Here is a 20,681-nt window from a genome sequence, read left to right on the forward strand (position 1 = left end):
GGGTGAGTCCCGTAGACGGACTACCCGGCTGGGGTGGGTGAGTCCCGTAGACGGACTACCCGGCTGGGGTGGGTGAGTCCCGTAGACGGACTACCCGGCTGGGGTGAGTCCCGAAGACGGGCTCCCCGGCTGGGGTGAGTCCCGTAGATGGGCTCCCCGGCTGGGGTGAGTCCCGTAGACGGGCTCCCCGGCTGGGGTGAGTCCCGTAGACGGGCTACCCGGCTGGGGTGAGTCCCGTAGAGCCTGTTGAGAGCCCTTGAGGTTTCCTTCAACTGGTCTTTGCATTAGGAATCCCCAGTTGTAGAGGCCTTGTGGAGACGATGTGCTGGTCTGGGCAAAATGAAAACGTCTGATAAAATATTAATGAACACCTTATTGGATGTCTGCTCCTGAAGATGTAGATGAGAGGGGCCTGTTTTATGGCTGTGTTTTAATTGACTTCGCTATGATCAGAGAAACCGATGGGATCCTTGAGAAGATATCAAAGGGCAGTGTGGGCGGAGCTGTGGCAACCCCCAAAGTCCCAGTCCCAGCACCGCCCCCGCGTGCCGCAAACACACGAGGTCTTCAGGAGGAGCCCAGCCTGGGTGTATGGCTTTCATGTAGGATTTTTCTGGAACAGCCTATGAAGCCAAGCTAAGTAAATATTATCTTCTTTGCACATTGGCCTTTTGTTTTGAAACAGCATTCCACCTCTGTTCTCTAGCTTTCTTTTTAGTGCCGGTCTCTGTTTTACCGATGAGGGCTAACACCTTTTCCGGTCCTGCTCGTCACACTTTCCTTACTCTGGAGCCCGTGAAACCTTTCATTCAGTTCAGCAGGCATTTGTGGAGTGCTTATGAGTCGGGAGCGGTATTACGACCAACCTGCGTCTTTGCTTTTCCTTGAATCTAGAAGCCCTGCGATCGGCATGTTCAGGACCAGCGTGCCTTTGCTGCCTCTTCACTCTGCTTTCCCGACCCCTGTTCAGTTGTTCAGATTAAGAGAACTTTGTGATGGAGAAAGACTTTACCAGGCTGCCTTTCTTCCTCCTGTGGCCTCTTGGTGTTGTTTCACTGCTGCCCTTCACTCTCCTGTGTGTGCCCATGGGTGCAGGTGTTAAACCGTGGGCCCCTGCTTGGGGGCGGGAAGACTTCTGGGGGGCAAGAGAGATCGAAGGAAGGGGGAGGAAGAGAGGACATTAGAGGGGATTCCTCTTCTTTGGTCAATTTCCATTTTTTCAAAGTTCCTAACCTTTGGCCTGTCTCATTCTCACCCCCCTGACCTAGAGACTGTACCTCTTCATCTGTGCTGTATAAAGAGGCCCATGTTTCTCTGCAGTGGCCGGGTGACCTCTTCCAGAGATGAGGTTGTAAAATATCTTCTTTCACTGGTAGGAAGAGGGGGACTCAGCTAGAAAATAAGTAGTAGCCTCTAGACTAGGATACTGACTTTATTTTTAGAACTGTCACCTCTAGGTCTGTTATACTGGTACTGAGAAAAGTGATGGAACCCTGTGTTTTCTTGAACACAGCTGATAACCTAAACGGGTGGGTAAAGGTTGTTCTCCTATTATACTTCAGGTGGCCTCCTTGTATTTTTTCCCCACATCCTGTGTCAGCTATAGAAATTAGTTTTGCCATTCTACATTTTGATATACAAAACAAAGATCTACCTCTCAGTTGAGTTGACACATAATCGTTCAAAATCTGAAGGAAGTGAAATAATGGGCCATAAATGAAATGGGCCCTTACTTCTCAGTAAGAGGTTGGTGCGTATCATCTGGGATAGTCCCCCCTCTCCCCACTCCAAAGGTGACAGCATAGTTACTATGTAACTTGGCATGGTCAGATTTCTTCCTTCTCTTCTGGATATGGTCAGGCCTACAGTAGACAAATCTATCTCAATCTATTTTCCCTTTCTCATTTTTCTTCTGTCTGGCTTACCCAGCCTGTCCTAGATTTTCATGTCGCAGTTTGTGTAAGTGATATTTAAGGATGACTCGAGAAATGCATCTGGTTATGGGCTCAGTCCCCTTCCATGTCAGAAAACAGAGGCAGCACTACCAGCAAGGTTCTTAGGGCATTTTACCTTTTATGGACACCAGTAGGCATTTTTGTGAATTTACACTTCTGAAGTTTATTATGGTTACTATTAGCAGCTACTCCTAAAATAGGGGATCTACTTACATTTCTGAAGCGTGTTTTAAACTTTCCTTTCTTGACTAACTTAATGAACACGATTTCAGGCAGATAGTAGAAGATCCCTCAGTCTTAAAATGGCCTCATGATGTCATTATGGTAGAACTTCGTTCAACCTGTAGAGAGTGTAGGACCCCATGGGTTTCTGAGTGCACGCCCATCAGATCATGGGTGCTCCTAAGGTTGGATCAGCCTTCAGCTCTTACGATAACAAACCACCACATTAAGGAATGATGCTTTCTTATTCGTTAAGATTTGCTTGTCTCCATGCAGATAATTAAAGCGAACTAGTGAATGGAGGAACGTGGATCGACTGCATGGGCCAAGTTCCACCTCCTATTTTATTCCCCTGGGAGAGGTGTGTTTGTGGTCATGCTTGAGAATCCGCCATGCTCATCTTTCTGCTAATAAAAATGTTCCTGGTTCTCATGCTAAAATTCTATCATTATTCATCCTGTGTTACACAGTGGGTAGAGGAGGGATGTTCACCAAACAATATCATGAATTTTACTGCTTCACCTTCCACTGCAGCATCTGAAAGCCACTGTTGGGGTGTGGGAGCGAGCATGGCAGGGCAGGGCGCTGGAAGGAGGCGACCGGACAGACCGCCGATGCTTGGTTGTCTTGGTTGCGAGTTTGGATTCTGTGGTCATTGAGGAGTCGTTAAAGCTTTCTAGCTCAATTTAGCAAGTACTGGTTCCCAGGAGTCCTCCACATTTATCTTGTTTGTGGGAAAAACTGAAAGAGCCCAAGTGTTTCCTATGCCACATGGAGGCCATCTCAACAGTCATGGAAACTTAGTTACTCTTGGAAGTTCGAAGCAAAAATAACATAATACATTGATGGAAAGGGACTGCAGACCTGGAATGAATTGTGACATCATCACCGGCCGTTGTTTTGGGGTACGGGAAGCTTCCCTGCTGAGGGTGATGCCTTTCACCAACTGTGTATTGATTGCCTATTAAGCCTCAGGCCTCCACTCATGAAGAATTCCTGCTCGAAGGTGGCAGACATCTATAAATAAATCATCATCCTTGAGACTGACTGAAAAATGTCAGAACAAAAGGCGTGAGGATTGGTCTCTGGGGGTAGCAGAGAGCAGGAGACGCTGTCTGTCTAGGAAGTTTTACTTTAAAACATTTTTCGTCTGGAAATGTCTGAGAAAGTTCTGTTGGCTATGGATGACAGAAATCTGACTTTGAGCAAAAAAGGAAAGGTAATGCTCCATAACCGAGGCATCTTGAAGTAGCCTGCTTTGGACATTGCTGGGTCCAGGGGCTCTAACGTGGCCACAGAGACCCTTCCTCGGTCCCTTGACTCCGCTCTGCTGAGTCCTTCGCGTTCAGCCCTCCCTGTGTGACCGACAAGGTGGCAGCCAGGAGTCCGATCTCACCGCCTCCGGGCTCGGCACTCATAGATGAAACAGAACTCCTTCCCTGGACCCCGGCGCCATCCAGGGACGATGTGGATGACTGTGCATTGCTTCTGGACACTGAACGAGGCACCTGCGAGGGTGAGGGGATGCCGGGCCGAGGGGCCAGGGAAGATTCCTCAGAGGAGCCAGAAGGAGGGAGTGTGGGCAGACAGACGCTGCCGCTGTCCCGGGTCACGGCAGCAGAAGAGGACTCGTGCAGGGAGAACAGAACCGGCAGCTGAGGTACAGAGCAGGGGTCGAGGGGGAGGTCCGGCAGGAAGGATGGGAGCTCAGCTCCTTGTACATTGAGTGAGAGCTGCTGGTGGGACCCTATGGGGCAGCTAGCCGTTTGGGCCCGAGAGAATCGGTAAAGCCGGCATGGTACCGAAGTAAGGGGTGGGTAATGGAGATAGGCATGGGATGAGCGAGGAGAGGCCTGGAATGAGCATTGCCAAGCTCCGTGAGAGGAGCATATGTTAGGCTGAATCACATGACATTACTGCTTTCGTGGGTCAAAAATGGCAGCACAGTGTCAGTTTCATATGGCTCAGCCTCTTCCTGGGAATTCCCTTACAGATGCCTGGGTTCTTTCTTCCCACAGATGCATACTGTGTGCTCTGCCCTGTGCCAGCCTCTCCTGGTCTCATTCTCTGTGGCTCTCAAGTCTCTACACAGAACCATTCTTTTCTCCTTCCTCTTTCCTCGCTTCCTCCTTCTCCCCCTTTCCTTTTATCCCCCTCTTCCTCTTTCCTACTTTGGGAGATCTCGGTGGACCGATCTGAAGTGCTGAGTGCTGGATATTTAGTGTGGACTTTGTGCCCGCCCTCCTGGGTTCTAGAGTCTTGATATGAAAGTAGCATTGGAGGCCCGATGGGGTGCTCTGCGAGGTGTGGTGCTGGAGGCCAATGAACACTCTTCTTTTTCTTTTTCTTTCTTTTTTTTTTTTTAAGATTTTATTTATTTATTTGTCAGAGAGAGAGAGGAGCGAGAGCGAGCACAGGCAGACAGAGTGGCAGGCAGAGGCAGAGGGAGAAGCAGGCCCCCTGCCGAGGAAGGACCCCGATATGGGACTGGATCCCATGGTGCTGGGATCATGACCTGAGCTGGAGGCAGCCACTTAACCAACTGAGCCACTCAGGTGTCCCGCCAATGAACACTCCTAAAAGGTACTGGTGTTGTAGGGCTCATGGGATGCTGGCTGTGGTATGGTGTTAGAGGGGCTGATGGAATGTTCTGGAAGCTACGAGGAGGCATCAGGTCCTAGATTCTTCTCGAATCACCCAGGGCCAGGGTGGGGGAGGGGAGGCCTGCCAAAAAGTTGAACAGGTGTGTGCCATGCTGTTAGGTGTGAGAGCATGGGGCTCTCCCTGCTACTCCTCAACCCTTCGCCATTGTTCAGCTATTCCAGTGTTACCTGCTGGAGAAAACCTTTTATTACCCGTCTCTCTCTTCCCAGGTAAAATTTCTCCTCCCCTTCCCTGGTGTCCCAACAATACCCTGTTAGAGGTTTCAACCGTTGCGTCCCATTGATGCTGTGTTCCACTTTCCTATATTAAGGCAGGCTCCCTCCATTCAGCAGGAAGTTTTAGGTGACAACTGTCTTACTACAGACAGTGCTTAATAAAGTGTTTGGGTGCTAGAGGTGCTAAGTAAATATTTGGTGAGTGTTGAAATAACTTTGAAGGGATTCTGTTGGCAGAGCCCTTCCAATTTCCACCTGACTTAAAAAGAATGCCAAGAGTATACATAAGGAATATTATTCAGCCTTAAACAAGAAGGAAATCCTACCCATATGTGATGAGGCTGAAGATGCAGGACATTTTACTAAGTGAAATAAACTAGCCACAGTAGGACAGATGCCACGTGATTCAACTTACATGAGGTATCTGAAAATAAGCAGACCCATGGGACCCACAGGAACAGAGAGTGGAGTGGCCATTGCCAGGGTCTGGGCAGGGGGCAAATGGGGAGTTGCTGTTCAGTAAGTAGGTTTAAAGTTGTTACTATGTGCAATGGATAAATTCTAGAGATCTGTGCAACGTTGTGTCTGTTAAGTTAATAATACTGTATCGTGAGGTTAGGTCTCCTTAAAATAAATTTAAAAAAATAAATATAGCAGCTATCAACCTCTATCCCCTGCCCCTCCAAAAAACCCACCTGAATGACATTGTGCGTCACGCCGTTCTGCAGTCACAAAGGAAATGTCTGCAGTGAAATTACGTGAGCACCCATGTTGGGAGTTCTACCTGACCTGACTCACGGTGCAGACAGACTCTTGAGAGTGGGTCCGTCATTTGCTTGAGGCTCGAGCTGACCTCTTGTCTGTGATTCAGATGCCTGTACAAAAATAGACCTTTAAATGGACGGAAAGCAGTTAACAGAGATCCCTCAGTGTCTGGGTGTCTGTGTGCATCTGGTGGAGATAGGAAAGCACGAGGACGAGGGCTGCTGAGGGGTCAGTGCTGTTGAACGCTGTGCGTGACAGGTGCACTTCCTGGAGCAGATGGCCTTCGTCTATGGAATCCTCCATGATCCCCAACTCTCTCGAGTTGACTGGCTGTTTGAATCTGGTACCGATTCCATATTCAGCCATACAGTTCTAGGGGAACGGTCTCCTGAAATGTAGTGTCCTTTTGGAGCGGGTGAGGTGTGGGTTAGGATTCTCTCTGTGCACCCTGGGGCTAATGATGACAGTTAGGATTGGCTGTGGTTCATAGACTGGGTACAGCAACGGTGGCTGGCCTGGTGGCCCACATTGGGGAGGGAGTAGGGGGTGGACAGGCAGGTATTTCTAGCACACCTTGCAGAAGTTCACAGGTGCTTAGCACTTTGCCTCTTGGAAACATGTCATCATGTAGAAAGGAATTTTCATTTAAAAAAAAAAAAATTAGCCTTTCTCTGGTGCTTTTCCTGAATACTGGTGAGCCTGTCCTAACATTGGAGGGATAATGACTTTGAGCTGGGTGGGATATTTTTATTCTACTCAGTGGAAAGTAAATATTTGCCTTCATTTTCTCAGAACCCTGTGTCACTGGGAAAGCAGCTGAAGAACCCGCTGCTAAGAACAAAGGGCCAGGCCTCTCTTTGCCTGCAAATCTGGTTTTCTGGCAGAGCTCCCTGTTGAAGTGTGCGTGGCCTCCTCTCAGCACTGGACCAGGGGACGAGAGAGCATTTTGCCGTTCCCTGGCCCTCCCTCTGTGAGACAGCCCGCAGCCCCAACTTCTGCTGTTTGAGAGGACGAGGCTCTGCTGAAAGCTCATAATTTTCTTCTCCAAAGTGACAAGGAGGCAAAAGACAATAGCCAGTTGCCTCGTATAACCCACCTGCTTTGAAGGAAATGAAGCGAACACAGGAGCCCCCTGTGCCACTTGGAGGATTTGTCGTTTCCTTTCCTGTCGGTAAACAAAGGCAGTCCACTAAAAGAGTGGGGCAAGGATTGTTTACAGGATGTTTGCTGTATCAGAGGAAGGAAAAGTGCCTTTTACAGAGCTGTGTTCATTGTGTGGGGGATATTACAACATCGTTTAAAGGGTACTCTGCTGGCGAAAAGAAATTAACCACAAAATAGTCCATCATGAAACACCAACTGTTTAATCAATCAGTAGGACTTACTTCATAAATTGAAGTTGAGGGTCTTATAATGTATCAGCAGTAAAAAAAAAAAAAAAATGCCAGAAAACCTCTTTAGAGACAAAATAATAGGTTCCTAAAACTTTGGAAAAATAACGATACTTTAGAGGACTCATTTTTTTTTTTTTTTTTAATTGTACGGGTTCATGCTTCGTGTGCAAGAAACAGTTATCATTTATAGTATGGCTTTGTCTCCCATGTAGACCTTTCTGGATGGCCCTTTAGGACATCCAGTGCTGTGTCTGGGTGCCTGGTGTCCTGGCTTTGTCCGGACACTCTTTTTCAAGCCTTCCTAGCACAGGAAGGAGCTGGTAACTGAGGGTGCTGTGAACGTGACCGAGGGAATCAATGCTTGGTTGGACTTAATAAACTGGTGACGGCTGAAACAATGACACAAGATGCCCAGTCACATAACTCTCCTTCTAATTGATGCTGGGAAATCTTTTGATATATACGTGGGTGTCATGTGTGTGTCTGCGTGTAGGCGGCACACAATTTTGAAGTGTGCGTTTCAGTGGCATTAGGTGTAGGCTTCCTGTTGTCCGGTCATCTGTCTCTCGAGATTTTTCATCTTCCCAAACTGAGATTTTGTACTCATTAATCACTGACCCCCCACTCCCCTTGCCCCCGTCGCTGGCAACCGTCACTCTCCTTCCTGTCTCTACAAAGTGCATCATTGTGGGTGCTTCATGGAAGTGGGGTCCCGTAGTGTTTGTGCTTCAGTGACTGGTTTATTTCACTAAGCATCATGCTTCCAGGGTTCATCCATGCTGTAAGCTGTGTTATAATTCCCTAACTTTTAAAGCCGAGCAATATTCCGTTGTATAGATTCACAACATTGTATTTATCCATCCATTGGTTGATGGACACGGGTTTCTTCCACCTTCTACTATTGTGAATAAGGCTACTATGAAGGTGGGTGTACAGATATCTTTTCAAAACCCTGCTTTTGGGGTGCCTGGGTGGCTCAGAACATTAAGCGTCTGCCTTTGGCCCAGGTCATGATCCTGGGGTCTTGAGATAGAGCCCCGCATCAGGGTCCCCACTCAGTGGGGAGTCTGCTCTCCTTCTCCCTCTGCCTGCTGCTCCCCCTGCTTGGGTGCTCTCCCCCCCCCCCCAATAAATAAATAAATAAATACATCTTCAAAACTCTGCTTTCAGTTCCTTTGGATATATATCCAGAAGTGGCATTATTAGAACCTATGGTAATTCTATGTTTAAGTTTTTTAAGGGGTTCTCCATACTATTCTTAAATTTTTAAGCTTGAAATTGGCTATATGGATCCCTAAGTTAGGTCAGTGAGAATTTCCTTCCCCTCCATTGCCAGTGTACATGATCTTAAGTTCATTTACAGTTGAGGGACTCATATGAGTAGCGTTTCATCAACTCTTTCAATGCTTCATAAAAATGGAGACGGACTGGGAAAGGTGGGCTTTCTAAAGCCAAGGCCAGTTGTCGCCTTGCTGGTAGGTGGACCTGGAACTGATCAGTGCTCAGTGTGAGAGGGCACTGTTAACACGGTGCCGGGACCAGAGGCACAGACCCTGCTATCCCAGCACACCCCGCCTATGGGGGTCTGGGGAGCAGAGTGCAGGACCTGACAGGGTTCAGAGAAGCCGCGTTGATGCCATTTCATCTGGGCGTCTCACGTTCTTGATGTCAGGAGGGAGTGCGGGCCATAGTGCACCTGGCTCTGGTTCGGTTTGTGGAAATTCTCATATTGATGGTTTTTAGAAATGATGTAGCAAAAGATAGTACTTTGGGAGCCAAGCCGACTTGAGTTCACACCCCATCGTGTGTGATTCACTTTGGGCAAAGGGTCAATGTCACAGAGTACCAGTCTCCTCATCCGGGAAGCAAAAAAGGCCAATTTTGTTTCTAAGTGATTGTGGGCTTGGAAATCACATGGAAAGGAGCTAGTGGAGCACCTGGTACTTAGTGCCGCATGCCCAGTATTGTACGCTCTGTTAGGAAAAGCAGAGGCCGCTTAACCGAAGTTAGTACCAGAAACAGACACCTAGATTAGCAGTTGTCACAACTGTGGTCTTAGACCCTCCCCCTTGACATCTGTAAAACTTATGGAGGATCCCAGAGAACTTTATATTATGTCGCTTATCTCTACTGATGTTTATGATACTAGCATTAAAACTGAAGAGTTTAGAAATAATTATTAATTAAAAATGACAGCAAACCCTTTGCCTTTTATTAGAAACAGCGTGTTTTATGAAAATCACTCTTTTCTGAAACAATGACAAGAAATTAATGAGCAGAATGGCGTTGTTTTACAATTTTGCAAATCTCTGCGGTGTTTGCCTTTAGAGAATGTGGCTAGGCTGTCAAGCCTTCTGCACTGTGATGTGTTATTTAACCTCTAGAAGGCTCCACCGGGTCCTGGTGAGAGGAGTGTGGAGAAGAGAAGTGATGTGTGTTGCTCTGAGAGTGGTTTGACCCTGGAGACCCCTGGAGGGGCCTTGGGAACCCCTGGGTGCCCTCAGACCACACTTTAAAAATGGCTGACCTAGAGTTTTTCTGTGAGTCTGACTTCGGTCTCTTTCTTCTCTTGTAGGTTCTTGCTCCTGGTCGAGTGAGCTGGAGCCTCCCTTTCTCCCTGCTGAGGTGAGCGCACCCCCCATCTGTACCCCAAACCACTGCTTAGGGTTTTAAGTTTGGGCTTCTGTGCCTCATGAACGCTGTTCGTGTTTTGGTTTTCTTTTGTTTGTTTGTTTGTTTTGAAATTGTTTCTGTTCCCCTTGGCTTCGGGATCGAATGTTCTGATTTTTTCACCCCTCCAGCACATGCATAGGGGAGCATTGCCTTAAGAAGCCGTTTAAACTTGGGGATTGTCTAAATGGGTGGCTTCAAAAGGAGTGACTGGCAGGCTTCAACGGACATCTCGTAATGTGTTTGAAAGGCTGTGGATCTTAAAGTTAGTTTGTATCTCTCTGCATGGAGTGTCCCTTAGATTCTGGGACAAAGTGGGAGCACAGTGGGGGACGCAGGCCTACACTGAGGGACCTTTGGGAGGAAAGAGATGGAGATGGGGTAGAGGAGGGCCAGGGCTCCCCGAATGGGGCCCAAGCGTCTTCCTGGGGCCTTTGCGTCACGGGGGACACCTACCTCCCATGTAGAGTAAAGGCAGAGCTCGCTGCTCCCCTCCTTGTGTTGTATTTTCTGTAACAGCATGAAATCGACGGGTTTGTGAGGAGCTGTCAGGAGTAACGATCCCCGCGCACGTCTGGTTTCTGGTGCTTCGCCGTCCCCGTTCTTCAGTGTGTATTTCCTAAAAACAGAGCTGTTCACTTAGTTAACGATGTTAACCAACTAGTGAGGAGCCCAGGAGAACTTCGCGTGGATGCGTTACTTACACCCCATCTCTTCTTGGTCTTCCAGCATTGCCAGCTGGCCCACGGTGTCGTCTAGAGTGCCGTCCCCTCCCTCCGGGGTCCACGGTGGGGTCAAGTCCCGCACTTAGTGGTCAGGTCTGTGGATTGTCGTTGTTCCCACAGCCTCTGTCGCTCTGTGTGTTGGTGCATTTTGAAGTCTGTGGCCTGAGAGCCTGCGCTTCGAAATGTCGTTACGTGCATGAGCATGTTAACGGTGGCAGGGCGCCGCCGGAGGAGGGAGTAGACACCACCACGGGTTTTCTCTGTGCCAGGTAGAAACTCTGCAAACACGCGTGGGTGGTGAGACGTCGAAACTACTTGCTGGAGAGCGGAGAGGGGGAAGGAAGGCGGCCGTAGCAGGGGATCAACATGAAAAGACCACGTTCCTACTTGTGCAGGACTCGGGGGCATGGCTGAAGGGCCAAGGATCTTGCTGCAGCTTGAGTTTTTCTAACATGGAAATAAAGAGCGGTGTCGTTAACCTATCAACACAGGGAAAGGGAAGAATTACGTGAGTTGGTTTAAAGGAAAGACTCCCTCACCCTGCTCAGCTGTGTTTGTCCCTCCTTGGTCCCTGCTGCCGCCTGGTGAGGAGTTGCTCTGTAACTGGCCTTGGCCCCTGAGGGGCCCAGGCTGCCTGGACATGGCTCTGCCCTGCTTTTGTCCCTTACTGAGCTTGCCAGCACCGTGGGACCTGGCTCCGGCCAGGAATGAACACTCCCTGGGGGGTCGTGACCAGGTGTGTACAGCAGCTGGCCTAGAGGGTCCCGTCTCCGCGCTAGTGTCTTTGTGGCTAATTTGGATGAGTGACGTTATATTGGTTTTCTACACTATGTGACCCTTACAGACATTTGTGATGCAGGCTCGCCATTTCAAGCGTACTGCATTTTGACACAAGTTACATTCTTTAGTTTTAAAATGTGTAGGTGTGTTCAGTTTCCAAAAACACAGAAATAAATACACTAGAGCTTAAATCCCCCCCATAATCTCACTCCCCAAAGGCATCCACTGCTGGTAGACCTTCTTTTAAATCTGCATGCACATGCAAAACAAAACAGAGGTGGGATTATTCATTTCATACTGGTTTTCCAGTTGCTTTTTTTCTTACCAGTACATTGTAGCTATCTTTTTGCTGTCAATATTTAGGTAGCCCCTACTTACTCTTTTTAATGAAGAGTAGGCTTTCCTGTGTAGCTGTACTCTAATTTCCCTAATCCTTGTGGAAGGACATTTAGGTGCTTGTCAGTGCTTGGCTCTTATTAACAAAATGCTAGTGTGTATATAGCTATATTAAAGTTGTATAAGTATGTATATAAATGTAATATATGTAATATACTCCATATATTAGACATATAATACATATATAATAAAATAAAATAATAAAATAAAAAATAAATATAAGTATATATATAATAGTTGTATTTCTTTAGGGTAAGTTCCTAAGAGTGGAATTCCTGGATGAAAGAGCTCTCACGCTTAAACTTTTGGCGGATACTGTTCGGCTGACCTTCAGATGGGTTGTGCCTTTAGGATTCCGTCCCGGGCTCCGGAGTGAGATTCTAGCCAGCACCAGCTGTGAATAATCTCAGTACTTTTGTTTCTGATTCTGACAGAAAAACTCTCATTGTTTTAATATTTATGTTCTTTTTTAAGGAAAAAATTAATCCTGAAGTTAGGCACCTTTATTGGCTACTTGTCAATTTTTGGGGGAAACTTCTTCATTCTGGATATTCATCCTTGGTGACATGATACAAGTATTTTTGCAAATTCTTAGTTACTATCTTTTTTTTTTTTTTAACCATTTGAGTTGCTTATGGTGTGAATGCGGATGAACTCTTTAAGAGTGTAGCATGGAATAAGGCTAGTCTTTTTTCCGAGTTGAAAACCCCTTTCAGATTCTGGCGTGACACGGGTTATGATTACAGGCCATCATGGATCTGTCTGTTGTTAGGACTGTCAGGTTATGATTATGGCCAGGTTATTGCCAGGCCATCAGGACTCTATCTGTTGTTTTAAGGTATGAGTGAAGTTCATTTGCTTTCGTTCTTCTCTTTTCTCTTGTGTAAGGACCATTGTTCTCGCACTCATTTATATGTAAGGAGCACACTGCTTGAAATCTATACATTTTGTCACAGCATCAGAACGGAAGAGATGTTCCACTGGTTTAATTGCTGACTTGTTGCATAATCTTAAAGGGATGGTTTCACCAGTTGGCCTCCCCATTTTCCCATTGATGAAATCAGGACTCACTTAGCCTTCATGGGGGCTTAGCAGCCTGTTTATCAGAGGATCAGGAGACGTGTTCAGTGGGAGAAATCAATTATTATCATTAGAGGATTAGTAAGAAAAATTGGGGCTGAGCTCCAAATTCTAGTCCTTAACAAAGATGAATAGGATTTTGCAGGATAGCTGGTACCCTTCTGGTCTCATGGTGTATATTTCAGCCTTCAGATTCCTGATAGGAATGAACTCCTCAGGCGTCTTCTTATTAGAAAGAAGTATCTTGTTCCTCCCTCCGCTCTTAGCTTTACCTTCATCCTTGCACCTTCTTGGGATCAAAATAAGTATTGGCCAGGGGTAGTGGGCTTCCTTTTGATCCTGTCCTTTTTTCTTTTTGGCCAACTTTTTAAGGCCAGGGAGGTTCTGAGGCTCTGGCGGACCCCAGGAGGGGCTTCAGTTTCTCTCCATTGACGCAGAGTGTACTTAGGTAAATTTCTCAGGGTCCTTCCTAGGTTTCTGCAGAAATATCATACTCACTTGGATGTCTGTACTTAGGGGAACAGCATCGGGTTGGAAGCCATCTGCTGGCTTCCGGTAAGCAGTGTGCCAGCTCTCCCCAGGATCTGGATGTCAAGATGATGTCTGAACTGTGATGGTGCGAGATCTTTTACTCAGGCGCTTGGACATTGGGAAATGCACTGGCTTATAAGCAGAATGTTTGGGTGATCTCACACCTTGTCCTGAATTTCATTTTTCACTGCTCATAATCATGGTGTAATACAGACCTGTTCTGGATTATCTTTTAAAACGTTCCATTTCATATCTCACTATCAGCCAGGTTAAAAAGGGTTAGCCACCTCAGGGAAAGGATTTTAAAATCTGAAGACCTCATGGGAGGGAGGCCATGGAGTCTCCCATTCCAAGCATCCTGGAGATGATTTAGTTCACTGAACATTTATTGGGTAATTTCTGTTGGTGGAGCACTCTGTTAGGAGCCAAGGGAAACAAGATGATTAAAATGGGGTCCTTCCCTTTGAGAGTTTGTAATCTAACAGGGAAGAAAGAAGCATGTACAAATAGCTCTCATAAGAGGTTTGATTGCTGTAATCATCAAATAGAAGGGAAATGCTGGTGAGCTGAGTCGACCATGGATCTCTGCGCCCACCAGGTAGGCTGGCCTGTCGTAGGCACTAAATACACGTCTGAATTCACGAGTGGATACATTTAGACACAGACATTTTGGTGTGCTTTATAGCAGAAAAGAGGTGTAGAAACAGATGATTGGATGGATTTGTGTTATGATCGCATAGGGTATGCGAATTTGGTAAGGTCATCAAGGGCATAGGGCAGGCGGAGCAAGACCCCTTGTGGACCCATCCTTCCTCCTACACTGGGGGCAGCTGGGGGCAGTCCTGCTGGTTGCTTCTCCTCCAAAGGCTGGGAGGACTCTCCTGAGCCCACCCCTTGAACAAAATAGGGTTTGGTCCTTCATGTGAAAGATCTGTTGCTCTGGTTTCTTGTGGACTGATTCCTGCCAGTCAGTTAAAACTGCTTTGTACTTGGATTCCCTGCCTCCCTCCTCTCCTTTCCTTCCTTCCTTCTTTTCCTTTTTTTTTGGGGGGGGGGTCATTAGTCATTTCATTTTTTTTAATAAACCTTTCATTTATTATGTTAGGGTTTTTTTTTTTCTTAATTCACAACGTAAAATGCACTTTTCTTGATAACCAGTGATTTCTTTGCCTTCTCTTCTAATTCCTTTTCTTACCGTTGGGTTCTCTCTAGTCAAGTAAATGACAATGTGCTTTGTAGCCATTATATAATAAACAGTTTTCCCCAAAATGTAACCCCAATCAATGGAATCACCTGGCAGGGACTTCCTGATGGAGGGAGGCAGACAGTCTCAGCAGCAGTGTGTCTGCAGGCCATTCTGTCCTCTTCTCCGTAATTGCTCGAGCACACTCTTGCTGCTGTATTTGCTAGCTGTTACTACCGTATAGTAGATGATATTTTAGTACTTCAGCTATCCCATTTGATCTCCCAGCAGTTCTTTGAAGTAGGTGTTATTATCCACATTTTAAAGATGAGGAAGCTGAGGCCCAGGGAAGTCAAATGGTGTGCTTGAGGCTGCCCAGCGAATCAGTTAGGGAACCAGGAGGAGCCAGGCTCTCAGACTTCGTTCCTTGACAGTGCTCCCAGGGCAGGTCATCTTCTGGAGAAGCCCAAGTCTTCTCTTTCTTCTTATCCTACGGAGATTTCAAGACGTGGTCTTGTGTTCTGAGAAGAACCAGCCAGAAGAATTGGTGCAATTACACCGATCCCGTCCGTACATCCATATGTCGATCATTCACAAACACAAATGTGATGTGTGAGAGGATCCTAGCAAAACCTGAATGTGCACAAGAATGAGACGAGACAATCATGGTACCTTCTGATACTCCAATGAATATTGGGTGAATGGCCTGTCCATGACCCCAACACCCGCTTAGAATAGGAAGCCTCTTAAAACATTCTTGCCCCTGAGCATCATGAAAGCTGGACCTCTCTCTGGTTGGTTGACTCTTCACCTCAGGTGTCTTCTCGGTTGTGGATGACCTCTGAGAGGTGAATGGGACGGATAGTCAAGTCAGTATATTAGGAATTCCATTACAAAATGTTTACAGGGCAACATCCAACTTTGTGTAAGTCTTCTGGAGAGTTCTTGTTTGGAAAACATTGCAGTATGCTCTTAAAAGACATACTCTGACCATTCCCTTACTGAAAAGCTGCAGATACAGACCTTAGTTCATGCACCTGAATGCCAGCAGGGCGCTCCCACAGAACACATTGTAACTTTGTGAGTTACATCTCAGCATGGTGTGTTTTCTTTTCCTTTGTTTGTTATTAAACATTTCGCTGGAGGAAATATGGGTGGAAGATTTCATAAAGGAAGCATTCAGGGAGAACAATGGATAGTGTTAAGACTTTGATTCTGAAGTAAAATAACTGTTTTTCCTTGAGAGAAGCAATTCAGTGGTAATTAGCCATGTGTCTGATAGAGGTGGTGTCATCCCAAACTCAAGACAGCCCTCGTGCCTCCCGCTTCTGTAGTCTGGGACGTTGTAGCATCCGAGATCTTTTGGTCCCCTTCACACCTGAGGCACAACTGACATAAAGTCATGACAGTCATTGCTTCTATAAGATTGTTTATTTATAGAGTCTGCACGTGCAGCGAAACACACTAAGTTTTTACGTTTAATTACCTAACAACTGTGAACTCGTTTCTAAGATCGGATTCTTTGATTTTTCTGTGATACTCAGTATAGTGATAATAGTAGCCAGTATTTGTGTGCACTTTTCCGTTCTGAGGCTTCTTTTAAGCCCTTGGCAGATACACTTTCCTTAAATGCAAACGGCTCCTGTGACTGTCTTCCGTGCCCTGATGCAGGGACCCGGAGGACAGAGACACCCAGGGCTCTTGTACACAAGCACTTGGCCCTTAGCCAGAGTCCATGCCGGGTCCCATGGATTTGCACAAAAACATCTGGCAAACGGGCTTGGTGCAAATAGTGTAGGTTGGTGACAAGAATACAAAAGAATCTTATTTTAAATTTGGACAGCGACAGGGTCTGCCGCTTGAGTTGTCACATTATTAGCTTAATATAACCTGGGCAGTTTCCTTAATCTTTGATGGGCCCCAGTTTTGATATTGGCCAAAGAGGTATAATAATCTATTGTAAGATTTTCATCCAAATTCAGTGAGACAGTGCTTGTTACAACTGATCTGTCACTCTGTTTATCTCCCTTTGATTTTATCTGAAAAATCAACTGAAATCTATTTTTTTAATTAAAAAAAATTTTTTTAAAGATTTTATTTATTTGTCAGTGAGAGAGAGAACAAAGCAGGGCAACGGTAGAGAGACGGAGAAGCAGACTCCTGGTTGAGCAGGGAAGCCAGTGCGGGGCTCGATCCCAGGACCCTGGGATGAAGGCATGACCTGAGCTGAAGGCAGACACTGGGCCACCCAGGCACCCCTGAAGTCTGTTTGTAAGACACTGTAATTTATTCTCCCATCTCGGCTTTGTCCTCTCTCCACCCTAAAAATCCATGGTGAAGTCTCTTGTTTGTAGATATATTGAGAGAAGGAAGAGCGAGCGCTAAGTTAGAAGGGAATGAAGGAGTACTAAACTGAGGTTACAAGTTTCTCTCTGTTGCGATCTTATCTATTTCATAGCTGCCTATTGTGAGTGGAGTTTTATCCTGTCCAGGAGTGGTGTCTTGAAATATAACGCTGGTGGCGTCTTGGTCACCTGTCCTTTGCAGGCTGAGTGCCTGACAGTCGCCCCTGCCCCCCCATCCAACGGTCTGTTGCCCGCCTATCACCCGGGCGGTGGCCCTGACTCAGCCTAAAAGCCTTCATTGTTCTAAGCATGGTTTTTGCCTTTCACTGCCCATCCGAATCACCCAGGAAACTTTTAAAAAAACCAATGCCTGATTTCTAAAACTGATACTTAGAAAACTGAATTGTGACCGAATTTCCAACGCCTGTATTTTTTTTTTTAAACTTCCCCAGCTGATTCTGATAGGCAGGGGAGGTGGAAAACTCTGCATTAGTGTAGGGGAGACCCGGAAGGGCCATATTCCTTGTTACTGTCATGTCATTATCACTGTCCTGTCTGTTCCAGTGACAGATGGAGTCTCTCGGACGTGGCCATGAGTACTGCAGAGTCCAGAATCGTGTAGAGTGTACAGTGCCCCCTTGCCCCTGTCCATTCCTCTCCCATCCAGGAGGGCACAGCTCAGTGGGTTCCGAGTGTTCAGACAAACTCAGGAGCCCAGAGGGATCCACGGAGGCACAACTGCAGGGGCTTAGAACCGCCTGCCAGTACGTTTTGTGTTCTTTGCCGTTCCTTTGTTGTTCGGCAGTGAGTGTGTAGGAATTACTCCTCGGTGTGATCTGCTTGCGGAGCCACACTATTTTTAGGCACTAACCCACACAATAGGTTTATAAAGAGGCTATTGAACCTTTGGAGGCTCTGCTGGATTTGGTCTGACAAGGGCTGAGTTACAAGTAGGCTCTCCCGCCTCACGGTTCAGGCATGTAGGATTTTTTTGTTTTGTTTTGTTTTTTTCTTTATAAAGAGTCTGAATAGCCTAAAAATACAGAGGTTTGGCGGTCTGTCAGGTGCGGTCTCCTCGGTGTCCCGGCTTTCCAGGCACATCGCTTTGCAGGTGTTTCTCACATGCTAGTTTTTATTTGCTCTTCCTTTCCTTTTAGCATGCGCTAAATGTGCCTAGTGCATAGTGCTGAGGGGGACATGAACACGGGAAGCATTTTCTTGTTCTTGGGAGTTGCGTTTTCCTCCATTGGGGAGCTGTGCTTGTCTGGGTCTGATTACCAAATGGAATTTAAACAAATAGAACTAGCACTAAATGTTGGTTTAAACTTCTTTTTAAAATGGCCATTGGAACTTGGGGGTTCTAATCCACTGTCAGACATAAGTAACACTCCGTTAGGATGCAGAAACATGAGTTTCCTAGTAGCTGTAATGGAAAAACGGTCTCTCATTGTTTAATAATGAGATGCCCTTAAAAGTGTCCTCATAATAGATTGGATATTATTTATGATTCTTTTCTTCCTTTAATGTATCTGCTGCCATTAAAATGCCATAACAAGCAGTGTACTGGAATCACCACTCTATAGCTTTGGCTTTCCAGAGTTACTCGTCTCCGTAAAGATCATACCCACACTAATTCGCAACGAGGCAATTAGCCAAGTAAAGATTTTCTTTGGCAGTGCTTAGCGAGGGGATAGACTCTGAGCTATCTTGGATGACTTTGAGGATTAATACTGATGATTTTTTAACTCCTTTATGTGGTTACAAATTTATGGTTCCTCTTGCTCTTGGGATCTGTGTTACTCTAAAGGACGGGCCTGGCCTGACTTGTCAAGGGAAACATTTTGGTTTTCCTAACTACATTTGAACTGTTTTCCCCACTTCTCCTCTTCATTAGTTCTGTTGAGTCCCACGCCCTCCAAACCCCATGGGCATTTGTTGCTGATCTGGGGAGCTCATCTGTGCTCATGGGGTCGTTACTCTCTTCCGGCATCAGCGGGGAGCTGGAGCAGTGGGGACACTCCAGGTGCCTGGCTCAGCCTTCCCTTCGCCTCCAGCCCTCACGGGGCTTGTCATTTCCAAACCTGCATATCAAGAGCCACCGGAGGCCTCTGTCAAGTTATCCGTTCCCAGGCCCACTCCTCATGCTGCCTTGTGCTCCCTTCTCTCCTGCCCCTGGACTCAGGTTCGGTAGGTTAAAGGTTGAGGCTAGTAAGTGGGATTTTCATTAAGATCATTCTGATGCTGCTGTCTCTGTGGCCTGTTGAATCTTTGGGGATCACCCATGTGCCTCCAAGCCTCCTTGTGCAGATGAGACCTTTAGAGCCCAGCAACAATGAGGAACCTCACCAAGGTCACACCGGAAGATATGCCATCAAACACAGAACACAGGGATCTTCTACTTTTGTAGGGTGAATGCAGACGGGGCAGAAATGACCAGAACGTTAATGGGGCTCTTTGCCCGGGATGCATGTTAGTTCTCCATTTCCTATTATTGGGGACTCTGTGTGTGGTGTCTCTGTGACCTAGGGGAGCGGAGGGTGACTAGGTGGTCTGTGTACTTACCTAATCTAGGACAACGGTAAATAAAAGATGAGTATAAGATCCAGTTTGAATTCTTGTATACTGAAGGAATTGTTAGTGTATTGTTTTGCCATTGTTTTGGGCCCCATGTTTGTTGAGTGGATGTTCCGGTTAGCTCTGCCTGCTGATAAGAAGAGAAGCGAGCTTCCCTGGACACAGCAGGTATGTAACCAGGGCTCTGCAGAGTCTGGCAAGGAAATGCCTAAAACATACAGTCCTTATTCCGATCACATGGTGACAGATACATATTTGCACAGCCACTTAAAATAAACAAAGCCAACTTCTTGAAATTTATCTGATTCTCTTTTACGCTGGTAGACAACTATTTGGAGCTGGGAAGATAGCCCGTGAGGATGGGAGGTCATCGATGGCATTTATCGCAAAGGCCCAGGAATTCATTTTATCTGGCTGACTTTATCTTATGGACCTGGGGATCGTGGTCTACCTCCCAGGGAGCTAACTGGGCCACGTAGGGAGTGACTTTTGTACGTGTGCACAAGTGTGTAATGATCAGGATGTGTCTGACAGGTGGTAGGTACTTAATAAATATTTGGTGATAAACCATAATGCTTCAAAAAAGACTTCTTTTATATCTCTCAACAGTCTAGCTTGGGATGCTGCCGTGTTCTGGTTTACTTTTTTTCCCTCCTCGTAAATATCTGGGCTCTACCAGGCAGCATCTTTAATGGAATAATTTACATTTCTTATAGCCCAACTTTTGATTTTGGTATTTTTCCAGTCGTGGTGCCTCTCATGATTCTGTTTCCTTCAAGGAAAGTATATCCACTTAGAAACTTCCGTTTCTGGCTGGTTTTAGAACTTAACACCAGCACAGCCTGGGTCCAAGGCCTGCTGGGGGGAAGAAGTGTTACATCAAGATCCGGGGCCTCATGTGATCTCCCTGATATGAGGAAGTGGTGATGCAACATGGGGGCTTAAGTGGGTAGGAGAAGAATAAATGAAACAAGATGGGATTGGGAGGGAGACAAACCATAAGTGACTCTTAGTCTCACAAGACAAACTGAGGGTTGCTGGGGGGAGGAGGGTTGGGAGAAGGGGGGTGGGGTTATGGACATTTGGGAGGGTACGTGCTTTGGTGAGTGCTGTGAAGTGTGTAAACCTGGCGATTCACAGACCTATACCCCTGGGGATAAAAATACATTAAATGTTTATAAA

The 20,681-nt window shown here is 46.5% G+C and overlaps 1 protein-coding gene across 5 annotated transcripts in view; it reads left to right on the plus strand.

The window, feature by feature from the left end:
• The window catches only part of SIPA1L2 (signal induced proliferation associated 1 like 2), a 214,622-nt gene that overhangs the window by 38,432 nt on the left and 155,509 nt on the right, over positions 1-20,681 (plus strand). For 4 of the 5 annotated variants that reach the window (XM_059397313.1, XM_059397314.1, XM_059397310.1 and 1 more), the window contains exon 2: positions 9,791-9,840. The exons of the other annotated variant lie outside the window; for it this stretch is intronic. The gene's annotated coding sequence lies outside the window, so the exon portion shown is untranslated. The remainder of the gene's footprint in view (positions 1-9,790; positions 9,841-20,681) is intronic. 5 annotated transcript variants of the gene reach the window in all.

Source organism: Mustela nigripes, chromosome 4 (genome assembly GCF_022355385.1).
Source record: "Mustela nigripes isolate SB6536 chromosome 4, MUSNIG.SB6536, whole genome shotgun sequence".
In the NCBI taxonomy this organism is placed as follows: Eukaryota; Metazoa; Chordata; class Mammalia; order Carnivora; family Mustelidae; genus Mustela; species Mustela nigripes.